Source organism: Zalophus californianus, chromosome 14, assembly GCF_009762305.2.
Source record: "Zalophus californianus isolate mZalCal1 chromosome 14, mZalCal1.pri.v2, whole genome shotgun sequence".
Taxonomy (NCBI): Eukaryota; Metazoa; Chordata; class Mammalia; order Carnivora; family Otariidae; genus Zalophus; species Zalophus californianus.
The window spans coordinates 17,444,059-17,464,739 of NC_045608.1; the positions used below are offsets into that span (position 1 = coordinate 17,444,059).

Consider the following 20,681-nt stretch of genomic DNA (forward strand, 5'->3'; position numbering starts at 1 on the left):
GAACGGGGCCTTGAGCTGGGCTGCTCTGAGGCCGCTAGGACAGACTGCCCAGGCCACGGAGACAGCACCCTGCCTCGGCGCCCCCTCCTCCCTGGCATCCCCTCCCGGAGACCTACAGGAAGCGCATGAAGGAAAGGATGGCTTTCTATTCCTTTATGGCCTCAGCTCACCCTCCCAGCTGCCCTGAGCGGCAGGCAGGACAAGTGTTCTTATCATCCCCATTTGGCAGGTCCCGAAACGGAGGCCCAGAGAGGAGAAGCAACTTGTTCAGGTGGGGTCTTGGACCTCGCAGCCTCCAGAACTGTGAGAATGAAGGTTTGTTGCTTCAGCCCCACAGTCTCGGGCATCCTGCTACAGCAGCCTGGACGGGGGCTGAGCCCTCTCGGGGGCTCCACTGCGATCCCAGCGCAGCGGGGCGGATCCCGAGGACTAACCCCCAGGCTGCTGCAAGGCTCGAGTAGGTGGGGTGTGTTTTGGGGCACTTGGGCGCTGCCTGGGGCACGAAAGCTCAGCACTGTAACTAACAGAGCACCTCCCGCGTGCTGGACAGTGGGCCACACGCTTCACACCCCCCCTTACGACAGCCCTCCGGGGCCGGGACATGAGCGTACCCATTTACAGATGGGGATACGGAGGCACAGGGAGGCAAAGTAAGGTCTGTGAAGCACTGTACACACACCCTGTAGAGCCTAAGGCCGCTGTTGTCTTTGTCACTGTTGCTGGTGTTTGTGGGGTGGGAGTGGGGGCGGCCAGAATCAGCATCCTCTAGAGTTTTCTACTGGTACCCATTTCTGACCCCACCGGTCCCTTCATCTCCACTCTGGCCAGCGCCCAGTCCTCTCCTTGCGATGCTGCCCACGTCCTACCCACTGCCCCCCAGCACCCCGAAAAGGCCCGCCGGACGGCAGACGCTCATTCTTCACCAGTCCCCAGCTCCGTGCCTGGCACAGCGCAAGTGCTTAAGAGGTACGTGTGGTATTCATTACCGGCTTCGTCATTTACCGGACACTTCTGTGTGGCAGGGGCCAAGCCCATTAGAATTGCTGTCCCGGGCAACAGTCCTGCAAGGAGGCAGGTGCCCTTCCCCCCGAGGCTTTGGGAACGTGGCGCGTCATGCCTACTGTAGCAGTCGGCTCGGGCTGCTGTAACGAAGGACCCCAGGCTGGACGGTTCAAACAACAGCTGTTCATCTCCTTACAGTTCTGGGGGCTCTCAGTCCAGGATCGAGGTGTTGGCAGGATTGGTTTCCCCAAGGGTCCCTCTCCCTGGCTCATACACAGCTACCTCCTCCCTGCGTCCTATATGGTCTTTGCTCTGTATGGGTCTGCATCCCGATCTCTTCTTATAAGGAGCCCAGTCAGGAGGGATTGGGGTCCACCCTAATGACCTCATTTTACCCTACAACCACCTCTTTAGAGGCCCTGTCTCCAAATACAGTCACATGCTGAGATATTGGAGGTTAGGACGTCAAGATAGGAATTTGGTGGGGGGGGATACAATTCAATCTATAACACCTACATGTTGGCATTATCATTATAACCTAGCATTGCTATTTGTGGTTCCTCCAGATGGCTCACACTGAGTGTGGGGGATCTTATCCCCAGCTCTCTGCCTCATGGCCTCACCCATGCTGGGGCCCAAGTCCCATCCTTACAATGGGTTATACACACACATACACACACACACACACACACACACACACACACAGGCCCTGCCTCCAGGGCTGCCTGCCTCCCTGGTATTTATAATTTCCAAACCCATCAAGGGATTGTCATCTACAATGTATAAGAAACTCCTTCCTTCAAATCCAAAAAGAGAGCAATCCCAACAGAACAAAGGTCAAATGATATGAACAGGTAATTTACCAGAGGGAAACTTCCAAATGTCAGCATATGACAAATTCATGCCTGAAGACATGCAAATGAGAACCACAGCCAGATAACACTTTGTGCCCACTGGACTATGGCACGAATACAAAGCTGGCATGTCTACCCCTCAGGCTGGCAGGGTGGGGGCGCACAGGCTCTCATGCCACACGGTGGGTACCCGTGAACCCCTGTGCACCTTCCAGCCCCGGGAGGCACCCACCACCAGGACCCTCATGTGCAGTGTTGCGGGGGTCGGGGGGGGGTGCGGCACATGACTTAGCTTCGGCTCTCCAGAAGCAAACCTCAAGTGAGGATCCCTGCAAAAGTGATTTATCAAGGAAATGTTCCAGGAAAAATCAGTAAGGGAGTGGAGAAATAAGATCTGGAAGGGGAGGAGGCTGGGCAAGGGTGCAGAAGGTGCCCTTGGCTTTTGCTTGTGCTCAGGGAACAATGGGGGTCATGGTCCAGGAGGCTGAGGATTTGTATCCCTCTGCCCTGCCCATGTGCATTCCCAGGCACTCCCAGCCCCTGAGGTCAATCCTCCAACAAAGAGCGAAGGTCTGGCTGTCAGGGGCAAGAGACCACGGGGAGACCATGTGCACAAAAACAATCAAGATTCCGGGGGGGGGGGCTGGGAGGGGGCAAGCACACAGAGGCGTCCACTGATGGCTGGAAGCTGGAGGCCCCTGCATGTCCATTGTGGGAGAGGGGACCAGTGAATGCTGTGCAGCTGGTAAAAGCAACAGATCATCCAGTGTATACACAGCAGCGGTATTCGGGGCATCTTAAAACCACCTAACCGTAACAGCACTTAAGTGCACTGAAAACACACACGCAAAAGCAGCGATGCACACAAAACAGTAACAAACATTTTGCAAGAACACCGCCAAATAACAAGAGGCACACTGAACAGATTATGATGGCCCCGTGGGAGCAGCGGTGGGAGGGAGATGGATAGAAAATGGGGCTAGGAGGAAATGAACGCCGTGAAGAAAGAGAGGTCAAGTGCGGGGGCTTCCGGAGGCCGGCGATGTGAATGAGGATGGATGCAGGGGTGTCATTGTGTCAGCCCTCTCTCGTCTCCTGAGGTCCAGGAAAACCCAGAGCAAACAAACAGACACCCTAAATCCTTGGCTGGCGTTCATGTTCGGGCAGTGCCCAGCCCACGCCTGCATCCCTGAATCCCCGATGAAGCCACGCTTGGCCAGCTGAGGACTAAGTGAGCAGCCTTGGCCCTGCCCAGGGCCCTTCGGTGCCCTACCCTGAAGCCTCCTCTCAGACTGGGAATGAACTCGGATGCGCCACGGGATGCCCTGGCCCAGTGTAAGCCGGCTCTGTGGCACCCAAGGCCTCGTACCTCCTTGGCAAGCCCAGCTCCTGCCCAGGACGGATGCGGGCTCGAGTTCACATCTGATTCCTTCTGCCACAGAGAGCAAAAACCTCAGGTGGATGTTACTGGCTTCGTTTTTATTAAGCAAACATGTATTTAGCCCTCACTACATTCTAGGCACCGTCCTAGGCACTATGACGAAGAGGAAACTGAGGCCCAGAGAGGGTGAGTAATGTATCCAAGGTCACACAGATCGCTCAGGTAAGCAAGGTAGGTCAAATGAGGCATTGTGGATGGAGGAGGAAGCTTCAGGCAGGTAGGTGTCGTGTTGGGCTTCAAACTCAGCCTGCCGAACTGCCAAACCCACTCTCTTTCCTTGTCTACCACCTCGCCTGCCCAGAACATTCTGGAATTCTCTGGTCTTTGCTCCAGTGGAACCGCCTAAGAGCCCCCACAAGGGTCAGTTTGGCAGGGTTCATGGTGTGCATTTTATAGATGGCGCAAAACGAGGTTCCAGGTTCCCCGCGAGTTTTCTGCTGGGCCCCTCTGCCTCTAGTGAATGGTCTGAACGGGAATGTGTCATGATCCCAGGTGCTGCAGGAAAAGTCTTTTGGAGATGTGGGTGCATTCGTGCATCCATCCTGCAGGTATGTGTGGAGGCTGCTGCCCCTGGCCCGGGCTTGGAGGCTGGGATGCCCCACTGAGGCCTTTCCCCACCTGGACCTCCCCCTAACACTGCAAGGGTGGCTGTCACCAATCCTGCTTTCTCAAGGGGACGGCTGAGGCCAGAGGGGGTGGGGGTGGGGTTGCCTGCCTGAAGTCACACATCTGGCGAGCGGCAGCGCAGGGATTTGAATCTGGTCCGTCTGAGTCCAAGGCCCCACCTTCTCCAGCTACTGCCTGCTGGCCTGTGTCCCCACGGGCTCAGGGGACAGCAGAGCCGGGAGGCATCTGGGCAGCAGCCGTGTGCCTTCAGCTTCCCCTCTGTGTCTTTGTTCATGCCCCTCGGCTAAACGGGCGCCCTAAGCCTGCAAAGGACTCAGCTCCCTTTCCGTCTGTGTCCGTCGGTCGGGGTCTCCCCCTGCTTGCTCGTCCTTCAGCCCTTCTCTCTCTTTCTCCTCAGCTGTGCGTGTGTGTCTCCGTGTCTCTCTCTCCTCCGTGTAGTCTCCCTGTCTTCTGTCTACCCCCGCCGGCCCCCGTCCCTCCCCCGTGAGAGGCTCAGCCGGCCCCCACTCACCTCTGCGCCGACCCGGCCCCCCACTAACCAGCGGCCCCTCGCTCTCCCACCCCACTGCCTCTCCAGCCACAGCCGGCCTGCCACTAACCTCCTGGCCACGGGCCCAAGGCAGGAAGCGCTTCCCTTGGAGGGGAAGGTCTGGCCTGGCTGACGTCCTCCTCTGCCACCTCCCCCACGGCCCACCCTGACGGGCCAGACGGGCAGCCCTGGAGGCCTCTCCTCCAGCTCCCTGCAACCTTGGGAAGGGGGATGCCTCTCCCTCAGCGGGCACCCCGTTTCGTGGCTGGAGAAACTGGGGTCCAGACCGAGCAAGTGACCCTCCCTAAGCCACAGGGAAGAAGAGGGGCTCAGTCTGTCCTGTGTGTAGCGTGTCCCCGGAGCCCAGAACTCTGCCTGGCCCATCACAAGCCCCTCATGCCTCACCCCTCTGGAGCCTCCCTGCAGAGATCTGCAAACGGAGGCTCACTCAGAGAGGTGAAGTGGCCGAGCCGGGCTCCCGTGGCCTTTAAGCCTCAGCCTAGGATTTGAACCAAGGATGCTCTGACCCCCAAATCTTTGCTATTTCTCCTTGCCCAAGATCACAGCCTTGGCCCGCAGCTGAAGTGTAATGAGGCCTTCCACGCACCACTCCTTCACAAAAGGCCCTCCTCAGCTGCATCCTCGCCTCCCATCGGCTCCGACAGCCTCTGTAGGTTCTGACGTCTGTCTGCTGCAGAGTTCCCTGGCTGCACCCGCCCCGCCCGCCGCCAGTTGCCCACCTCCCAACAGATCGGTCTCCAAGAGACACCTTAGGGGTTACAGCTCAGAGGGACTCAGGAACCTCGAAACCACACCGCACTGCAGATATTCCCACCGCAGGCTGGCCCGCCAGCCCCGGGACAGAATTAGCTCTGTGTCGGGAGAGAATTTCCTCCCTGGTCCCACGCCCACACTTAGGAGCTCACGCTGAGTCACTGCAGTGAAGCTAGAAAGTGCTGGCTGCCTAACAGCCTGTCCCATTTTCTTTTGGTTTGGATGGGGCCCTGTTTGAGCTTAGGACCCTGTAGGGGCGGGCCACAGCGTGGAGCTTACAGCCCTGGACCTGGATGAGCCCCTTGCTCAGAGACCAGAGGCCCCAGGAAACCTCCAACAGTGATGAGGGCCCAGAAGCAGGAGACCCCCAAAATATCCACCCCACTGCCTGGTATCCCCCCCATTGGAGTGCCCCCTTTCTTCCCCAGTGTGCTCTGTCTGTCCCCAGATCCACTCCCCCCACCCCCCCGCTCTGTGTCCTAGGGTCCCCCATGACATCACAAGGCTCTTTGCCCTCGGACCTCTAGTTGAGTTTGAGCCACAAGAGACCCAGTTGAGGGAAGAGGGAAGAGGGGGTCAGCCTCCCTCCCTGCAGTGTCTCCTGAGTCAGCCACAGTTATACAACCTGGATGGAAGTACAGATCCCTCCTCTGACCCCCGGCCTGGGGCAACGAGGTCCCCTGGCAGGGCTGCACCTTGGTCTGCTGCATGTCCCTTATACTGTCCCCCCACGCACCCCCCGCGCCCTCCCTGCCCAGGCTGTCCTCAGTCTTCCCTGTTTGAGCTGGTCATCCGTTTCCTGCTACGACCCTAACCAGACTCTCCCGGCCTGCCTCCCACGTCTGTCAGATCCTACCCATTTTGCTCCCGAACAGCTCCCGAATCTGCCCATGACTTCTGCCCACCAGACGCTGCCCTGGCCGGATGATGAAGCGTGGCCACTGCCTAACCAGCCTCTTGTTTCAACTGTGATTTCGTTTTCTACCTGGTGGCCAGGGAGAGCTCTTCAAAACTCAAACCATGTCGCAACACTCTGCTTAAAAGCCCGCCTTAAAAGCAGCACCAAGTACTTCCCGGAAGTCCCCCAGGCCCCTGCCTACCCTAGGACTGAGCCTGGGCTGGATCCCCAGCCCCAGATGAGAGCCTGACTTGGTTATCAGGTTCTGGGGCCCAGGGAGAGCACGGACACTTCCTTGCAAACCCGGTCTCCACTCTTGGATGGCAGACCCAGCAGCGGTGCCTGGCCGCAGAAGGCCCCTAGTGACAGTGTTTGGATGGACGTCCCTCCTTCCAAGCTCAGAAGCCACTCTGGCCCCATTAGTGGGTTCGATGCACAAACACTGCATGTCCTCCCAAGCACTCAGCTCGTGTCCAAAGCCCCCAGGCAGATAGCCTGCGCCTCTTCCCATAAATACTGCTCCAGCCCCTGGAGGTGGCCTGTAAACAAATTCCCCCCTGCCTAGGTCCCCCGAGACTACGAGGCCCAGCACCCGACCCACCTAATCCCTGACTTTAGAGTCAGGCTTGAGTCCGCTCACGCAAGCAATCCCCGAGCTATGTACATAGCTTATCCGGAAGGCCTCAGGCTCTGGGGGCGTTGACAGGAGCTGCTCAGGATGTGGTCTGAGAGGGCTGCCAACGGTGGTAGCCATCTCCCCAGGCCAGGCGCCGGCCGGTGACATATGCTCAGGGTCGTCCTGCTCACAGCGTGGGCTTGGAGCCTAGACTCCCAGGGGCTCTTGGGTGCTCCTCAAGAAGTCATCATCTCAGCCCCTGCCCCTCACCCCCTGCCCCTCGTCCAGGCCAGCACAGCTCAGCTTCAGCCCCGAGAGCCAGACTGCATCAGCCCCAAGCGTAGCTTCTCCCCCGCCTCCTTGAGACCCCTGGGAGCTGGCAGCCAAAGGAACTTTCTCCATCAGCAGGGCCCCAACCTGCTGTGGGAGAGAAGAAAAAGCAAGATGAGCCCCAGGCTCCTGCCTCTGGAGCCCTTGTTTTCAACCCCCAGGCTCTGGTCCCTCCTTCCTTCTTTAGAGCTCCATTGGATGCATGAGAACTGGACCTTACCAGGCCCCTGAAACTCACACCAGGGCCCCAGGCTGGGTATCTGAGACCAAGCAGACCATCCCGGTAAGGAGCTCTGGAGCCCAGAACATCAGGGCTATTATTAAATAGTATTAATAATCATCAAAATAACAATATTTTATTGAGCACCTACTATGTGTGCCAGGATGCTGAGAGGCACTTACGTACATCCCCTCACACAAACCCCATGGGATGGCAGGCATTATTATGGCCATTTTAAAGTTGAAGAAGCAGAGGCCCAGCGAGGCTGAGTCTTACCCAAGGTCACAGGGCTACTGAGAGGCAGAGGTCTTTATACTTTCACAGGCTCTGCGTGGCACATGTCCTTGGATAAATCCCGGACACTTTGGGGGCCTTAGTTTCCCCATCTGTAAAACAAGGAGGCTGGAGTTGATGGGGTCAAAGCCTCCCTTCCAACTTTAAAAAAAAAAATGCCATAGTTGAATGGGCCATGTGTCTGTCTATTGCCAATCCTGTACCGGCAAAAAGACAGTGTGGCTCAGCTCCATGCTGTGTGACCCTGAGCAAATCGCTTTACCTCTCTGAGGAGCCGTGCTTGAGGTGCCTATGAAATGGCAATACTAAAACCTTCCCTTCAGGGGTGCCTGAGTGGTGCAGTCGGTTAAGTGTCTGACTTCGCTTCGGTTCAGGTCCTGATCTCAGGGTTGTGGGACTGAGCCCCGTGTCTGGCTCTGCGCTCAGCATGGAGTCTGCTTAAGACTCTCTCTCTCTCTCCCTCTGCCCCTCCCCACCACATTGTCTCGCTCAAATAAATAAATCTTAAAAACAAAAATAAAATAAAACCTACCCTTCAGAAAATCAGGGCGTCTGGATAAAGTGATCTCTTGGGACCCCTTGCAGTTCTCAGATTTCTGGCCCAGGGATTGAAGGCCTCTCACCCCACAACCCGTGAGCAAGTCTGGGGTCCTTCTTCACTGTGACAAGGTGGTCTCCCGAGCTACCCAGTGGCTAAGCCACCAGGTTCAAAGGCCCTTCCTAGTTAAGCAACCAGGAACAAATTCTCTCTTTTCCAAGGCTCAGTGTTCCCATCTGTAAAATGGGGCTGATATTACGACCTCCCTCCTACGGTTCTCATGAGCGAGTCACGAAGCAATGACGTGGGCGGGCACAGTGCCCCCCGCACAGTAGGTGCTCAGCAAACGTTGATGGTGACTTATCTGGGAGAACCAGCAGCATCCCTGTCCCCGGGTGAGGAGAAAGCTGGGGGGCATCCAGCTAGCAGATTCTGAACCAAAGCAAAGAAACCAACGGAACTCGAAGACGAGCCTGGAATGTGTCTGGGGGCAGAGGAGGGATGGAAGCCAGGCCGCAGCCAGGGGTTCCTCTGAGCCTCCTCCCCCCAGACCAGACGCTGCCCTGGCCACGGCCATCCCCGCCCTCAGCTTGGCCCCACCTCCCTTCCCGCATCCCCACGTCCTCTGCAGGAGCCTTTGCAAAGCAGTTTTCCACTTAGTGAAATCCCTCAGCTGAACTCAGGCTGTGGCCCCGCCTCCATCCACACAGAGCCGCACGGTGTCACCAGGAGGTGGCCCCGGCTGTCAGGGCTTGGACCCACTCCCCACATCTCTGGCCCTCCATTTTTGCTTCTGGGATGTGGGGATCGCCCAGCGGGCTATGAAGATCAAGAAGGACCGACTGGATGCGCCTAGCAAAACGGCCAGCCTCTCAAAGGGTCTCACGCGATGCCAATTCCCCCTTATTCCCACTTGACAGATGGGGAAACTGAAATTCAAACCAGTTTCATGATCTTTCCCCAGGTTACCCCCACCAGTGAGCCAAGGATAGAATTCGCCTTCTCTTCTGATTTTTCCCGGAACGCGGTTCCCTACCACTTAGAGCTAGGATTGAATCCCAGCTTTGCAGGCTGCGGGACCTGGTACGGGTTACTTCACCTCTCTGAGCCTCAGGCTCCTCATCCCTAGCATCTGCCTCCCCGGGCTGTGAGCGTTCAGTGCAACACGGTTGACGCAGCCCTGGGCAGAGTGCCTGTCACAACCACGAGGACTTACGGATATTACCGTCAAGGGGGAGAACCTGGGAAATGCATTCCCACTGCTCCTTCGGCAGAGCTACTATTTGAGGGTCCACGGAGTTGGCAGGGCGCGGGCCTTCTCTGGAACCCCTCAGTACAGGGTCAGATGACGGGGAGTGTGGCCACATTGGAGACACCGGCAGGCCACAGCGTCAGAAGCCGGGCCCCTCTCCGGCCTTCTCCTCATGTCCTGTCTGCTTGTCCCCCTGAGCCGCGCTGAGGCTCTCAGCACATCTGGCTGAGGACAACCCTGCCCGGCCCCTCCCTGGCCGCCCAACAGCCCCGTTCTCTCCAGGCCACCTTGTTTCCGAGACTTCCTGCCTCCGGCCTGGAACGTTCTCCCCCGTGGTCTCGTCACAGGAGGAAGTGTGCTCAGCATGGGCCTGGGGTTCCAGGAGTACGGTTTGGCACCTTTGCCTGGGAGAGGTCAGAAAACAGAGGCCCTATTGGAGGGTGAGGGAGGGCGAGGGAGGGTGAGAGAGGCTGGGCCGGGGCCTCTCCCAGACAGGCTGACTCAAACCCTCAGGGAGGCTGAGAAACTTCCGGCAAGATGGCCTTGACATTGGGCTAACGGAAAGCTCTGAAGGCCAGGGATTCCCTCCAGTTCTCTGATCCTCCCGTCTCCTTTGCTCTACCCTTCCAAGAAATATTTATTAAACATCTATTAGGCCCCAGGTCTGGATCTGGGAACTGAGGGGGCTGGCATTCTCCAGGGGTGGGGGAAGATAGGAACAAACAGATAAAGAAAGGCGTAAAGAAAGGCGAGAGGAATAAGGCCATCACCCCTGGAGCCAGACAGCCTGGGTTTGAGTCCCTGCGCTGCCACTCACCAGACGTGTGACCTCAGGCAAGTCACCACACCTCTTTGTGCTTCAGCTTCCTCATCTGAAAAATAGCAGGGACAGTAGCTCCTCCCTCACAGGGCGGTTTGAAGGATCAAATGAGTTCACATTGCTGATGTTTTAGAAGCATGCCTGGTTCATTGGAAGCACTATGTAAATGCTGGGAAAATAAAATGATTACAGTGGCAGGTGGTGGGATGTGCCACAGGTAAAATATAAAGAGGAACGGGGCATAGAGATGGGGGAGGGGGTCTTATTTTAGGTTGAGTGCCCAGAGAAGGCCTCTCTGAGAAGGTGACCTTTCAGCAGGCAAGAGGGAGACACGTGACTATCTGACTGAAGGCAGTACGGAGAGCAAGTGCAAAGGCCCTGTGGCAGGAGCACGTTTGACAGGTTCAGGGAACAGCACAGACCTGTGCCTTCAAACATCTATTCAGAATGCCACTAGCAAACACCTTCTAAGTGCCACACTCCCTGCTAGAAGCTGTGGGTGTGAGATGGCCCAGGCTCTGCCCTTATGTAGGGGAGGCGGGTGCTGGGGCATGGTCGATGCTCCTCAGAGCACCTGAAGTCCAGACTTCCAGCGAACCAGCCATATGGGCCTGCCTTACAAACAGGATGGGGTTATCTGCCGTCTCCACCTCTCCCTAATAGTCCCCGGACTGTGCGGCCATGAGTCAGGGGCAGTTCACCACAGAGCGTGCCCTGGGTCCTGCTGGTGTAGAAATCAGAGCGATCTGGTGAGAAAGATGGGCCAAGTCATTCTCACTTTTAGCTGTAACGAGAGAGTGCAGATCTCTTTGCAGAAGTGACGACACAGTCCCTACATTACTCACTGTGTCCCCTTCCTGGCCACTGGCAGCCGAGTTTGTGACCCTGGCTCTGTACAAAGCAAAGAGAAGCTGGTTGGAGAAATCAGGGGCATCTTCTTGGTGGAGGTGACATTTGGGCTGAGCCTTGGAGGGTGCAAAGCCTTTGCTAAGTGGAGCCATGGAAGGAGGAGGCATCCATGCAGAGAGAACTGTGTGCCAAGGCACAGAGGCTTGATCAAGTGTGGTGAAAGTGTGTGTGGAATGGGATGGCAGGAGACAGGGCTGTAAGAAGAAGACTCCCGCAAGGCACTGACTTTCCTCTGGGGGCAATAGGGAGCCATGGGTGGGTTTTGAGCAGAGGGGTGTCCATCTTTCTGAAATGACCCCAGTTCTAACTCATACGGCTGATATGGGGGCTGTGTTGGAGGAGAGACTGAAGGCAGGAGACGGGCAAGGGGCCGTGTGAGCTGGGTGAGGATCCATCTGCCGGTTCCAGGTCCATTCAGAAGCAGCAGTCTTTGGAGGCTCCAGGAATTGGGGCCCCCTCAGCAAGCTGGGGAATCTGGCAATCTCCCCATTTTCTTGAGGAATTTTTCCGCAGCCCAAGTGGGCCATTTTGCCTCAAGAGCTGTTTCTATGGCAACTGCCAATGCTCTAAGAGAGGTCTCAGATGGGCAGACAAGTGGGGACCAGAGATACCCAGATGAGGCTTCATGGGAGAAGCCAGGTCACGGAGAGGGGCCATACTGGCCAGTGCCAGGGACTGAGACTCATCTACTGCTCCCAGAGCCCCTGAAGCCACAGATGAAGTCTGGTTGCCATGACAATGCTGATTCCTCATCTCTGGGTCTCACTGACCTGGGGCCTTTCAGCATGGCGGGCAGGGGGGGGGAGAGAGAGAGAGAGAGAGAGAGAGAGAGAGGCAAGGCCAAGGGGCAACCAGAACCAGCAACTTATAGAATATGCACATCCTAGGACAGGTGTGCAAGGCAGGTAAGTCTGAAGACCCCCAGGAGATGAGCAGGGATGCAGCTAAAGGAGCCGCCTCTGGGTCTGATTTTTGGATTCCAGAAAGGCATCCTCTAACCTCCCCAAACTGATGCCTGGTAAACCCTGCTGCTATGCCTTGAATTCCACCGTAAGAGTTCTACTTTCTATCCCCTTCCCCCAATTAATTGCCGTAAAAGTAGTAATGATAACGAGTGGCGTGAACTGTGTCCCCCCCTCAAATTCCTATGTTGGAGCCTCATTCCTGATGTGAATGTATGAGAAAGCGGGGCCTTCGGGAAGTGATTAGGTCTTGAGGGTGGAGCCCCAGGAATGGGATGAGTGCTTTCATAAGAGACCCCACAGAGAGATCCCCAGCTCCACCGTCTGCAGACACATGACGAGAAGACAGCCATCGATGAACCAGGCAGCAGGCCCTCACCAGCCACCACATCTGCCAGCACCCTGATCTTGGACTTCCCAGCCTCCAGAACTGCGAGAAGTCAACTTCTGTTGTTTACAAGCCACCAGTTTATATTTTTGTTATAGCCACCAAGACAGACTGAAACAATGACTACCATTCACTGGAAGTTTACAATGCACCAGATGTTGTTCTAAATACTTCAACCCGTTAGCTCATATAATCTAGACCGTAACAGCGCAGTGGGTATTACTGCTCCCATTTTAAGATGAAGAAGCTGAGGCACAGAGAGGTCAAGCAAGCTGCCTGAGGCCACGTAGTTAGGAAGGGGCGGAACGGGATTGGGATGTGGGCATCCACTCTCTTCCTCCTTGCTTACCTCTCGGAATTTCCTTCCAAAACCCATGCTTGCTTCCGGCGTCATGAAGCACACAGAGCTTAGCCCAGCGTGTGGCACAGAATAGGGGCCCAGCAACGTCTGTTCCCTTCTTCCTTCCTGGTGTATGATCCCAGAAAGGAATCCAAATATAAATCACTCCCTTAACAACAGAAATGCTGGCCTTCTCTCCAGAAGCACCCCTTCCTGGTAGCCTTCCGCAAACCCCAAGCTTTCCATGAGCAGCCCCTGGAATCCAGAGACACCCTCTGGACTTCCACTTGCTCCCAGGTGGGGTGCATTCATGTGTCCCTCCGGGGAGTGGCCTGAACATCTCTTCTTTGTGGAAAGCCAACCCTCCCCACCCTCGTCAGGCTGCGGGGCTTAGAAGGAGATGACCTCGCCCCTGCTCTGAGCCTGGCCAATGAAAATACCCCATCCCCCTGGCCACCGATGACCGCTTCAGGAATTGGGCACAGGGGCCTGAAGTGGGCCAATGAGAGCCTTCCCTGAGACTCCTGCCACCACTTGGGCAGATTCTAACAGAGAATGAGACCAACAGGAAGGAAGCAGACCTCAGAGATGGAGCGAGACCAGCCATGCCTGAAGCCCTTGCTGGACAGATGAGTTCCCCCCAGCCAATGAATTTCCTTTCCTGCTTTAGCCAGTTTGAGTAGGGATCATGTCCCCTGCAACTGAGGGAACCCTGCCTCACACGGAGCTGTTCCAGCTCTGATATCCCAACGTTGAGGAGGGACCTCACTGCAACAGTGCTCGGGGCCGTCCAAAATGGCAGCAGCTTGGGAGAGAGAGAGGGAGGCTGAGGCCCCCAGACTTGCTTGCCTGACCTTACAAGGTCCACTGCTGAAGGAAGGGGCTCCCTCAGGTGCAATAAACTCTGCAGGGAAATCAGGACCGCCAAGGGAATCCCCAAATCGGAGAGCTGCCCTTCCCTTCACCAGCAAGAGTTGGCTGAGTTGAACCTGAGTTGGCTGTCTGACGCGTAGATGAATTAGACACCATCCCCATCCTTGCGGGGAGGCGGGAAAAGCAGTCATGCCAATAGATCCCTAAATCAGAGCTGACATTTACTGAGGGCGGAGGCTGTGGCCTGTTCTGGTCACTGCTGCACCCCAACCCCTTGAATCGTGTGCGACAAACGGTGGGCGCTCCATAAAAAATTTGTTCAATAAATGTGAAAGCTTCTTATGTGTGTGGCGTTTACCTGTTATTAGCTCAGTCTCCACGTCAGTCTCGGGAGGTTAGAACTATTATTAGCCCCATTTACAGATGAAGAAGGAGAAGCTCAGTGAGGTTAAGTGACTTGCCCGAGGCTGCCCAGCCAGGAAGCTGCAGAAAGGGGATTAGAATGAGGGCAGTTTGGACCTTACAGGGCTTGCGGCAGACATCTGTATGGAGCACTTCCAGCTGAGGGGGAAATCGCAGAGGGCATTCCAGGGGACAGCAGGAGGGAAGGCAGGGAGGCGGGACCCAGGGAGATGTGGGAGCTCCGCAGGCAGGGAGTGCTGACCTGACAAAGCTCCGGGGAGGGGGCGCCGAGGGGGGCCAGGCAGCACAGAACAGGAGACCAGGTGCAGAAAAGCCACAAAGAGAGGAAGAGGGGGTCCCTGAATGTGCGACCGGTATCTGTTCCCCTTGGCCAGCCTGGGCAATGTCAGCAACCGAGGGCCACTGACCCAGGACAGGGCTGCAGGGCCCAGGGTCAAGGAGGGCCACCGGGAGAGTGGGGAGGGATCGCGGGCGGAGCCCAGGTCCTTCCAAACCCACCTGCTCCCTTGTGCACTGGGAGCCCAGTGCCCCCTGGCATGGTGTCCAAGGCCTCTGGGGCCCTTACCCAGGTGGATCCCTCTGCCTGGGGTGGCCCTGTCTCGTTCCTGCTGCTCCTCCCAGCCCCACTGGGCACTGTGTAGGAATCCGGGAAGAACAGCCAGCAGTGATAAGGAGAAGAAAGAGAACACTCATGCTGGGACGGCCAGGCGTCTGGCTGGGCCTGGCCTTCCTTATCTCCCTGTCTCCAGACAAGGCCCCCAGAGGGGCGGGGGGACTACTATCCCCACTTAACAGGTGTTGAAACGGGGACTCTGGAAGGAACCGGATCGGGATCACCAGCTGCGCCTGAAACTCAGGTCTGTTCTAGCGGACCCCAGCCGCAATCCACAAGGCTGGCTAACATGTCCCTCTGTCCTGTCACAGCACGTCCAAGCATGCGGAGGGGCAGACGGCCCTTCCACTGCAGGGCTGTGACAAGCCCTTCCTGTCCGTCCGACTTGCCTCGCGTCTCACTAGCAAGCTTCTCCGCGGGGACTCAGAAGCCCTCTCCTGTCTCCGGGGCTCGGGGCACAGCCCTGGGCCAAGAGTAACAGAAACCGAGAGGCTGGCGTGACACCATTAACTCCCACGTCTCAGGTGCCAACTGGGTACCCAGTGCCTCCACTCAGAACAACCCGTCCGGGTGGGCTTTTTCATTCCCATCTTGCAGATATGAAAAACTGAGGCACAAAGAAGCAAGACCAAGATCCCGTAGCGAGGAAGGGACAGAGATGGGGTTTGAACTTGGGCTGCCCTGACACGAGGCTCACATTTCGGGTCCCTGTGACTGTCCCTGCTGTTCTGTGACTTGCCTGTTGGAGACTCCTCTGGGCACAGAGCCCTGTGTTCTTATGCCTGCTGACCTGCATCCGGGCCCGGGGCTGGCAGGGTCACCGCATCTCACACGTCCCCAACCCCACCTCCAAGAGCCCTCGGTGACAGTACTCACCCACCTCTGGACAACAGTCGCCACTCACCAGGTTCCTGGGCAGGCAGGGGCTGGAGAGGCCCATCCAGCTGACTGGCGCCCTCTGAGATCCCGGAGCCCTGAGCCACCCAGCGGCACTCTGCCCAGGCTGCCAGCCCCGGACACAGGGGCCCTGGGGCATCTAGGCAGGTTCTGGCCCCTTGGAATTCCCTGGCTCCAGCCCAGGCGGCTGACCAAAGAGCCGGGCGCCGCTGCCGGCAGCCAGGACGGTGGAGTATGAGATCCCACCCTGTTCCCAGGCGTGGGGGGAGGAGGAATGGGCTGCCCTCCCCCTCGACCCCGTCACTGTGCTGTCACCTTTCCCAAGGCAAAACTCAAGCCTTGCCCTAAGGAAGGGTCTTGCTGGGAAAACTGCCCCTCCACCCTCAACGGAAAAAACAGCTGGTTGAAGCCCAGAGGAAATTCCAGGCTCTCCAAAGCCGTTGCTGGAGAGGCTTTAGGATGGAGGGGTCTGCCACCCTCAGGTTACAGCTTAAGCCCCACCGGGGGGGGGGGGAAGGGGGCAGCAAAGCCAGATGCCCAGGCCAGCCTGGCCCCGCGCCCACCCTGCAACCTCCGGCCACGGAGCCATCTCCTCCTCTGCAAGGTCTGTCGATGCAAAAACTACGTGGGATCCCCAGTGCAGGGTGTAGAGGGGCCCAGTCATCCAGTTTGGGGGTGTCCTGTGAGGCGGGACTTCCAAAACATTCCAGGCAAATCGGGATGGGTCGGTCTGCCTCCGTAGGTAAAGATCCTGGCTCCAACACACGTGCCCCTGGGCTGTTCTGTTTACAGAGAGCTACTTCTGGAGGCAGATAATACTGAGTTGGAATTCTAGCCCCACCACCAGAAGCTGTTTTCTTCATTCGATTACTGTGACAAATCTCTGCGGTGTGCCGGGCGCCGGGCTAGGTGTGGGAATGCCACAGAGAGCATGGGGCGCAAAGACTCGTGTCTGGCAGAGCTCACCTTGTGGGGGTACGAGAGGGGCAGAAGGAACCAGCGCACAGGCAATGTCGTGCAGGAGTGCCCTGCGGCTGGTCACGTTGCCTGAGTCTTAGCGTTGACCTTCCCTCGGGCGTTCCCTGGGCCCTCAGGTCCACGCTCAGGAATAAGAGAATCAGAAATAAACCCGCCCTGGGTTCTGCCATGTTCCAGAGCGGGTCACTCCTCTCTCTCCTCCCCACCCCCACCCCCTGGCAGACCTTCTAGAAAAACCCATCGAGTCATTAGAAAATTGCCTTTTTTGACTAAACTGAACTCTGAACAATCTGCCATATTCACCTCAAGCCTGGTTCAGCCCCCCAGGGTCACACAGGATAAGCGGCCACCTCCTTCCCACCCCCCCCCCCAACAAGGGCCACTTCCTCACTTCTAATGTGGGCCAGTACTTCCTCTGCATCGTTCTTAACCCCTTGCCTTCTGGCCCCCACCAGCTGGGACTGTTCTCTCTCCAGGCAGAAGGAAGAGTGCTACAGGATGTTTTTGCTCGCAGGTTTGTCTGTTCATTTGCTTATATTTTGACTTGGTCCAGAAGGGAGGGAAAAAAAAAAAAATCTCAAAAGACTCACGTATACAGGGGAACATAAATTAAAAAGTGAGAGTGTAAGGAGGAAGGGAACGTGGGTGGAGACAGAAAGCAGAGCCAGGGCTGAGGGGAAAAATGCAGACGATAAGTAATGTCCTACATGCTGAGCTTGGGTGGGCCGTACCACGGACTCCCAGACTTACAGTCTCGGAAAGGAAAACTGGTCCCAGCGGTCACGTGCCCCTGGCTAAAAACAAACCCCCTCCAGGGGATGGCAAGCCTTCCTGTGGCCAGGGGGCAGAAGGACTTTCTCCAGAGGTACCTGCAGACAGGACAAGGTGTGATGTGGTGATCACTGTCCTCATGGACGCCCTGACTGTGGACACAGCCTCGAGGTTCTGTGCATTTTAGGACAGGCATCCAAATGCTTATGGCCTGAATACGGCGCCCTTCCCTCTAAGCTGGTGGCCTTGCCCCAAAGTGCAGTTCGGTAAGAGCCCCTTTCCCCGGCCGGGCCTGGGAAGGAGCGTCTAGACATCCAGGTTTATGCATTGCTGGCTTCCTCTGAAGACATTTCTAGAATATTTGGGAGCGGGCCTGAACTGGGTGGCCTTCAGAGCATCCTCTCTGATCCTGCTTCTCCCAGGGAGAAAATGCTAGACCCCAACCATGCTCCCTACCAGCTGGAGGCAGGCCCGGGGTGTGACTCTGCTCACTCTCCGCTGCTTGCTTGCCTGTGACCATGCCCAGGATGCTGACAAGGACACTCGCGAAGCCTACGTAGTGTCCCTACATCCTGGCTTGTGCCTCTTACCTCAACAGGCTTATGAAGAGTGCTGCTTTTACTCTCAAAGTGCCCCAGTTTGGACAACGTGGATTTCCTACTCACAAATCACCCCCCCCCCCCGACCCCTGCCCCAGAGGGAGGAGGACCAGAAGCTTCTGAGGGCTGACCTTGCCTGCCCACCTGTGCTGGGCCCTGTGCACTTACCTGGGTCCTCACAGTCCCATGACCCCCACTTGGCAGACAAGAAAACAGAGGTTCGGAGAGGCTGGGGCTACCATGTAAAAAGGTACGTGCCAGGCGCCTGTACCCAGAATATTCCGGGGTTTAAGGTACCCGTTGGCTCTGCACAGGGATGGCTACTCTCACCACCTCCACAGACGTAGAGACTGAGGCTTGGCTCAGAGACAGAAGGGGGCCTGCCGGGGGCCCTGCAGTCTCAGCCTGAAAGCCTGGATTTGAGAGGCCGCTCTCTTTAGTCCAGGCTCGCAAGCTGTGGGCCCTGGGGCAAGGGACTTGGCCTCTCTGAGCCCTGGCTTATCTCCTCTGCAAAATGGGAAGGAATCTGGCAACTACCTTCTGTTGTTGCAGGACAACCGCTTGGAGGGAGCGCCCTGGAAGCTGGGGGCACGTCCGGGTGTGGTTACTGGCGGGCGGATGAGGAGCAGTGGCTCGCCCAGAAACTGGACCCTCCCAGGAAGGCCACGCCCCTCAGCCCAGGCCACGTACCTTGCGGGGCCCTGTGCGAAGTGAGCACGCAGGCCCCTTATTCAGAAAGGACTAAGGATTTTAAGATGGCAACTTCGGGGTGTTAAACCAAGCTCAGGCCCTTCTGAGGCCCGTGTGGCTGCCCTGGTGGCCCACCCATGAAGCTGGCCCTGCCCTGCTGCTCTGGGGGGCAGGAGTGCGAGAAGAGTCCTCTCCACTGCAGGCCCAGCAGGGCGGGGGTTTTGTGCCCAACCCCCCCCCCCCCCCCCCCCCCCGGCGATCTCAGTGGGGAGGAGGGAGCAGGGGATGATACCGTGGTGGACACAGGAGATGGGAGGGGGGCAGGGCAGCCAAGTAAACCCAGAGGGAAGAAGACACAGGTGAACAGGGGGAAGAGGGACAGGGAGAGACAGGAATGGGGAGACAGAGTCGGCAGAGAGGGCAATGGAAGCCGCTAAAAGGTGAGAGCAGGGAGAAAGACTAAGGGCAAATACAGAGATTCAGAGTCAGACAAAAGGGGAAAAGGCTGAAAGCCACCTCTCTGCCCAACTCCTGAGAAGGTCCAGGAAGGCCCTACAGACCCCCCCCCCGCCCCCCGCCCAGAGTGGGCTGAGGAGGGGCCCCACGAACAGCCATCCTTCTGGGGGGTGGTCCAAAGCAGCTCGGAGAGTAGAGGGCACGCGGGCGTATTCTGTTGTATTTAGGCACATGCTTAAGAGTATAATAAGGCAGCCTTGGGCTATTTCCAAAATTCCCAAAGATCAGAGAGCTAGGAGCAAGGTGTGAGGCCCATAGAAACGTGAGGGGCCTCTGCTGTGGGACGGAAAGCTGGAGCCACTTGGCAACCAGGGACCACGTGCTGATCAGAATATGCAATGGGAGCTCGTCCGTGTCTTCGGCTAATTTTACCAGGAAACAGCAAGTACCATTTAACACACAGGCTGTTTGGTGGTGGGGTGGGAGCGGTGTTTGGGGAGGTCCTGGCAGAGACTGGCTAAAAGCCCTATCAGGTTGTTTTCTCAACTGAGTATAGGGGTTTTCAGTCATTATCTTCTCTAGAGAGTCTCTCTGTCCATTGGATATTAGCATCAGGGAGGGCCCACAAGGACACATTTTTTTTTCTATAAACATTTCACCAAGGGTTTAAGAGTTCAAGGGTTCTCTTGGAATGAGACAAGCAAGTCTCCTGACTCGACCACCCACGGCCACAGGGGGCCACCAAGATGACGTGGACGTTAGAGGGAAGGGTGGGCCCTGCATAAAACCCAAATAGGACCCTCTCAGGCTAGGTTCAAAGTGAGCCAGAAGAACCCTCTCCTTGGGACACTGAGGAAGCTGGAGTCAGGTAAAGCTAGGTTTAAAACCCCAAATGTGTTCATATGATGGTCAAGGGGGTAATGGTGGTAAAAAGTCACCAGCATTACAGTTTCAATAATACTTCATAATAACTCTTATTATTAGTCTAACGGGCATTTGTGCACGATTCTCACTTGGCTTCTGTAACTCGAATTTTTGACTTGGCAACACAACTCCCATCTAATTGGTGCCGTTCAAAACCCTCTGAAATTATTAAAAAGTTAGGATGCACATCCTTGCTCCCACCCTGCCCGGTCCCCTCTGTACCTATCAGCTTTACTTTTGTTTCTCCTATCCCCTTCCACGGTTTCTTTGGGTCAATACGAAGGTATATTCTAATTTCTCTCCCGTTTCGCGTGAAAGGTAGTATACTACACACGCTACTTTGCAATTTGTCTTTCTTACCCGACAATACACCTTGGAGATAATTTCACATCAGTACGTAGAAAAAGTACCTATCCTTTTTTGATGGCTGCATAGTATTCCATTTGGGGATTTACCGTTATTTACTGATTCAGTCTCCCAGGCTTGAGCATTTGACTTGTTTCTAGTCTCCTACTACTATAGTTCATTATTGTATGTGTGTTGCAATATTGTAATCAATCATGTTGGGTGTGTATCGTTTCCTACTCGTTCCTAATACTGTCTGGGGCTCTCCAGCCCTTGTCTTTTATGATGAGCAAACCAGACTTCAGCCCTCCCTTTGCA

The 20,681-nt window shown here is 56.5% G+C and overlaps 1 protein-coding gene across 10 annotated transcripts in view; it reads right to left on the bottom strand.

The window, feature by feature from the left end:
* CMKLR1 (chemerin chemokine-like receptor 1) overlaps window positions 1–20,681 on the bottom strand; it is a 64,773-nt gene that overhangs the window by 16,349 nt on the left and 27,743 nt on the right. The window contains exon 1 of one of the 10 annotated variants that reach the window (XM_027576711.2): window positions 15,608–15,740. The exons of 7 other annotated variants lie outside the window; for them this stretch is intronic. The gene's annotated coding sequence lies outside the window, so the exon portion shown is untranslated. Of the gene's footprint in view, window positions 1–6,726; window positions 6,799–12,803; window positions 12,869–15,607; window positions 15,741–20,681 lie in introns of those variants that run through there. 2 more of the 10 variants (XM_027576713.2, XM_027576710.2) reach the window with 2 other exon arrangements.